We start from the raw sequence: 6195 nt of genomic DNA on the forward strand, positions 1-6195 counted from the left end.
CCTAAGGTAGAGGAGGGCATTGGTGTGCTGTATAGCGTAGCACGAGACGGTCGCCATGGCCCGTGGGGCTGGCCGAGCATGCGGCCCTGCTGTGGGTTCCGGTCGCCGTTTTCACCCGACGGCGTAAGGGGTGGTGGGTGACCGGACCTGGTGTTGCGTCCGGTCACGCCGCCATGCCCTTGTTAGCCCGGCTACTTGGCCGATCGTGGACTTCGCTCTCCCAGCAGCGGCGACCGGAGGTCTCTCAGTACCGAGTCGCTTATCGCGGCGACTGGGCCGGTATGTACCATGGTGAGAGATGGAGATATCTAGCGGATGAAGGAGAGGCAGTCGAAGTTGGGGATCAATGCGGTCGGCGATTTTTATTAACCTCTCGAATTTGCGGGCTACATTTTGTCCTTAGGTGTAAAACCGTCGGAGGAGGTTGACGTTCCAGGGGCGCTCTACCTCTTTGGTGAGCGGTTCGCCTTTGTCGTCCTTGCGGACGTCGATGAGGTAGTAGGAGTCGTTGCCGAGTACACGGCCGACGGCGAATGGTCCTTCCCGTGGCGGGGACAGCTTGTGCATGCCTTTCCTGTCTTGGATTAGCCGGAGTACCGGGTCGCCGATTTGGAAGGAGCGACTCCGAACACGGCGACCGTGGTAGCGACGGAGATCCCGCTGGTAGATGGCGGTTCTGGAGAGTGCGAGATCTCTGGCCTCGTCGAGGAGGTCGATGTCATCCTGGCGAGCTCGCTCGTTGTCTTCTTCGGCGTAGTTGGCGACCCGAGGTGAGTCGTAGGCGATGTCCGTAGGCATAACGGCTTCGGCGCCATACACCAGGAAGAAAGGCGTGAAGCCAGTTGACCTGTTTGGCGTTGTGCGGATGCCCCACAGTACTGAAGAGAGCTCTTCTGCCCAGCAACCGGCTGCGCGCTCCAGGGGCACGACCAGGCGCGGTTTGAGTCCGTGAAGGATGCTCTGGTTTGCTCTTTCTGCTTGGCCGTTCGACTCGGGGTGGGCGACTGAGGCGAGGTCGAGTCGGATGCCCTTCTCTTCACAGAAGTCAGCCATCTCCCCTTTGGCGAAGTTGGTGCCATTGTCGGTTATGATGCTGTGAGGGTAGCCATATCGATAGATAAGCTCGCGTAGGAACTTTGTGGTTGTCTTCCCATCGCACTTCTTTATGGGCTTTGCTTCTACCCATTTGGTGAACTTGTCCACCGCGACCAGGAGGTGAGTATATCCGCCGGGGCCGTTTTGAATTTCCCCACCATGTCCATGCCCCAGACGGCGAAGGGCCAGGTGAGGGGAATGGTCTTCAATGCCGACCCTGGCATGTGCGACTGGCTTGCATACTTTTGGCACCCGGCGCACGAACGGACGAGCGCGACCGCATCTTCGTGGGCTGTTGGCCAGTAGAAGCCGTGACGAAAGGCCTTGGCGACGATTGAACGCGCGCCTGCGTGGTGGCCGCAGTCCCCTGCGTGGATGTCGCGCAGAATGTTACGCCCTTCTGCGGTAGCGACGCACCGTTGGAACACTCCCGAGACACTGCGCTTGTATAGTTCATTGTTGATGATAGTGAAGGACTTGCACCTGCGCACGATGGCCCGTGCTTTGGCTTCGTCCATCGGCAGTGTCTGGCGCTCGAGGTAGCTTATGTATGGCTCGGTCCAATCGATGCTGTCGGCGGCGAGTGCGACTAAGGTGGAGTCGGGAGCAGGTGGCTCGGCAATGTCCAGCTCGCGGGGTGCGCGCACCGAGGGGTGGCTGAGGATATCCAGGACGACGCCCGGGGGGTTGGAGTCGCTTGGACCCGATTCTGGCTAGCGCATCGGCTTCTTCATTCTTGCGCCTGTCGACCCATTCGACGATGTGGCCGGCGAAGCTAGCGCCGGCTTGGTCGACGGCGCGCTTGTATGCGATCATGTTGGCGTCGGTGGCGTCGCAGGTGCCGGAAGTCTGGCTGGCGACCAGGTCGGAGTCGCCGAGGCAGCGCAGCCGTGTTGCGCCCATCTCTTTTGCAACTCGCATACCATGTAGAAGCGCCTCGTACTCGGCCATGTTGTTGGTGCAGGGCTCGAATCTAAGTTGCAAGACGTACTTCACTGTGTCGCCCTTTGGTGATGTGAGGACGACTCCCGCTCCTGCCCCTTCGAGGTTTTTAGAACCGTCGAAGTGCAGTGTCCAGTGTTTAAGGTCCGCGGGGAGCTTGGCTGCCGGGCCTCTTCCCGGTCGGCGAGGAAGTCGGCGAGTGCCTGAGATTTGATGGCATGGCGCGACTCGTAGGTGATGTTGTGGACGCCGAGTTCGACTGCCCACTTGGCGATCCGGCCAGTTGCGTCGCGGTTGCGGATGATGTCGGCGAGTGGCGTTGAGGCGACTACCTTAATGGGGTGCTCGTGGAAGTAAGGGGCCAGTCGCCTCTGGGCCCTGAGGACTGCGTACACCAGCTTTTGGTAATGCGGGTACCGCTGCTTGGATTCGATTAGAGCTTCGCTGATGTAGTAGACCGGGCGTTGTACCAGTTGCTCCCTTCCCTCTTCCTTCCGTTCGACAACCATGACCGCGCTTATAGCGCGGTTCGACGCGGCGACGTATAGGAGCATAGTCTCTTCTGGCAGCGGGGCCGCGAGGATAGGGGCATTCGAAAGAGCGTGCTGGAGTTCTTCCAGGGCCTGCTGCGCCTCATCTGTCCACCTGAATGATTCCGACTTCTTGAGCAAGCGGTAGAGTGGCATGGCCTTGTCGCCGAGCCGGGGTATGAAGCGACTGAGGGCGGCGACTCGGCCGGCGAGTTTCTGCGCGTCGACTAAGCAGGTCGGCTGCTTGGTGCGCATGACCGCCAGCGTCTTCTCCGGGTTGGGCTCGATGCCTCGTTTGGAGACGACGTAGCCTAACAGTTGTCCGGACGGAACCCCGAAGGTGCACTTTAGAGGGTTGAGCTTGATCTTGTACCGCCGTAAGTTGGCGAATGTTTCGGCGAGGTCATTGATGAGGTCGGTTTGGTGGGTCGATTTGACCACCACGTCGTCGATGTAGACATGCACATTGCGGCCGATCTGGCTTTCCAGGCAGCTGTTCATGCACCGCTGGTATGTTGCTCCGGCGTTCTTGAGGCCGAAGGTCATGGGCGTGTAGCAGTAGGCGCCCAGGGGCGTGATGAATGTTGTCTTCTCTTGGTCTTCCTTGGCCATCTTTATTTGATTGTACCCGGAGTACGCATCAAGGAATCATAGTGACTCGGACCCGGCGACCGCATCGATAATTTGGTCGATTCGCGGTAGGACGAATGGGTCCTTAGGGCATGCGCTGTTGAGGCTTGTGTAGTCGATACACATTCGCCACGTCTTGTTCTTCTTTAGCACCAGGACTGGGTTTGCCAGCCATTTTGGGTGTTTGATTTCGATGATGAAGCCGGCGGCGAGTAGCCGGTTTACTTCTTCGGCGATTGCGCGTCGCCGTTCTTCTCCTACAGGGCGCATTGCTTGTCTAACGGGTCGCGCGGAGGGGTTGACGTGTAATTTGTGCTCAGCAAGTTCTCTCGGGACACCTGGCATGTCAGACGGTTTCCATGCAAAGATATCTCGATTCTCACGGAGGAACTTGATGAGCGCGCTTTCCTATTGGGCGGACAGGCCCGTCCCAATGGTAACTTGCTTACTTGGATCGTTTTCTACAAGATCTACTTGGAGAGTGCCTGTTGCAGGCTTGAAGGTTGCTGTGGACGAGTCGAGCTCGGTTGGCTTCTCCAGGATGGCGGGGTCGTTGCGATCTACTGGGTACTTGGCGAGTTCGGCGGAGTTGTCTTGTTCGTCGGCGATGATGGCGTCGGCGAGCTTGGCGCTGACGTCCTCGCATTCCAGTGCCATCTCCGGATCCCCGTGGACGGTGATGACGCCTCGAGGCCCTGGCATCTTCATCATGTTGTATGCGTAGTGGGGGGTCGCCATGAAGCGGGCGAACGCCTGTCGGCCGAGTACGCAGTGGTAGGAGCTGCGGAAGTTCACCACCTCGAACGTTATCCGCTCGGTGCGGTAGTTCACGGGCGTGCCGAAGGTGATCGGCAACGTCACCTTGCCGATCGGGAAGGCCTTCCGCCCGGGGACGATGCCGTGGAACGTAACCTTGGTGTTCTCGAGGCGTGAGTCCGGTAGACCAAGCCGCTGGAAGGTTTCGTAGTACATAATGTTGATGGAGCTTCCCCGTCCATCGTGGTTTTTGGTAGCCGTAGTCGGCGACCTTGGGCCTCGACGACTAGCGCCACTCGCCCGGGTACTCGATGCGGGGGCGTGATCTTCGCGGCTCCAGGTGATGCTTTGCTCGGACCGGCTAAGCCACCGGGGCACGTCGTAAAGTATGACTGCGTGTACCGCCACTGCCCTTGCGAGGACCTTCCTGTCCCGCCGGTCGCCGACCCCAGTGAAGGTGTGGAGCGAGCCGGCGCTGCGACCGAAGCCTTCCCCTTTGTGCTGGTCTTGGTCTTTGGCGCGGTCCTTGTGCTGATTACCGCCGTCGTTTTCCTTGGCGCGGCGGGCCCTTTCTATTTGCTTCAGGGAGTAGCAATTTCCCGTCGTGTGATTGGCGGGTTTGCCCTCCTTGCTGTGTGATGCGTGTAGTTGACACGTCCGTTGGGAACCCCAAGAGGAAGGTGTGATGCGCACAGCGGCAAGTTTCCCTCAGTAAGAAACCAAGGTTTAATCGAACCAGTAGGAGTCAAGAAGCACGTTGAAGGTTGATGGCGGCGGGATGTAGTGCGGCGCAACACCGTAGATTCCGGCGCCAACGTGGAACCCGCACAACACAACCAAAGTACTTTGCCCCAACGAAACAGAGTGAGGTTGTCAATCTCACCGGCTTGCTGTAACAAAGGATTAACCGTATTGTGTGGAAGATGATTGTTTGCAGAGAAAACAAGTAAAAACAAGTATTGCAACAGATTTGTATTTCAAGTATAAAAGAATGGACCGGGGTCCACAGCTCACTAGAGGTGTCTCTCCCATAAGATAAAAGCATGTTGGGTGAACAAATTACGATCGGGCAATTGACAAATAGAGAGGGCATAACAATGCACATACATGACATGATAAGTATAGTGAGATTTAATTGGGCATTACGACAAAGTACATAGACCGCCATCCAACCGCATCTATGCCTAAAAAGTCCACCTTCGAAGTTATCATCCGAACCCCCTCCGGCATTAAGTTGCTAACAACGGACAATTGCATTAAGTATGGTGCGTAATGTAATCAACAACTACATCCTCGGACATAGCGCCAATGTTTTATCCCTAGTGGCAACAGCACAACATAACCTTAGAACTTTCTGTCACTGTCCCAGTGTCAATGCAGGCATGAACCCACTATCGAGCATAAATACTCCCTCTTGGAGTTAAAAGCAAAAACTTGGCCAGAGCCTCTACTAGTAACGGAGAGCATGCAAGATCATAAACAACACATATGTAATAACTTGATAATTAACATGACATGGTATTCTCTATCCATCGGATCCCGACAAACACAACATAGAGTATTACGGATAGATGATCTTGATCATGTTAGGCAGCTCACAAGATCCAACAATGAAGCACAATGAGGAGAAGACAACCATCTAGCTACTGCTATGGACCCATAGTCCAGGGGTGAACTACTCATTCATCACTCCGGAGGCGACCATGGCGGTGTAGAGTCCTCCGGGAGATGAATCCCCTCTCCGGCAGGGTGCCGGAGGAGATCTCCGTAATCCCCGAGATGGGATCGGCGGTGGCGGCGTCTCGCAAGGTTTTCCGTCTCGTGGTTTTTTCGCATCGGGGGTTTCGCGACGGAGGCTTTAAGTAGGCGGAAGGGCGAGTCGGGGCCCGACGAGGGGCCCACACCATAGGGCGGCGCGGGCCCCTCCTTGGCCGCGCCGCCTTGTGGTGTCGCCACCTCGTGGCCCCACTTCGTATGTTCTTCGGTCTTCCGGAAGCTCCGTGGAAAAATAGGCCCCCGGGTCTTCGTTTCGTCCAATTCCGAGAATATTTCGTTACTAGGATTTCTGAAACCAAAAACAGCAGAAAACGAGAACCGGCACTTCGGCATCTTGTTAATAGGTTAGTTCCGTAAAATGCACGAATATGACATAAAGTGTGCATAAAACATGTAGGTATCATCAATAATATGGCATAGAACATAAGAAATTATCGATACGTCGGAGACGTATCAAGCATCCCCA

The sequence above is a fragment of the Lolium rigidum genome, chromosome 3, assembly GCF_022539505.1.
Source record: "Lolium rigidum isolate FL_2022 chromosome 3, APGP_CSIRO_Lrig_0.1, whole genome shotgun sequence".
NCBI classification, from domain to species: domain Eukaryota; kingdom Viridiplantae; phylum Streptophyta; class Magnoliopsida; order Poales; family Poaceae; genus Lolium; species Lolium rigidum.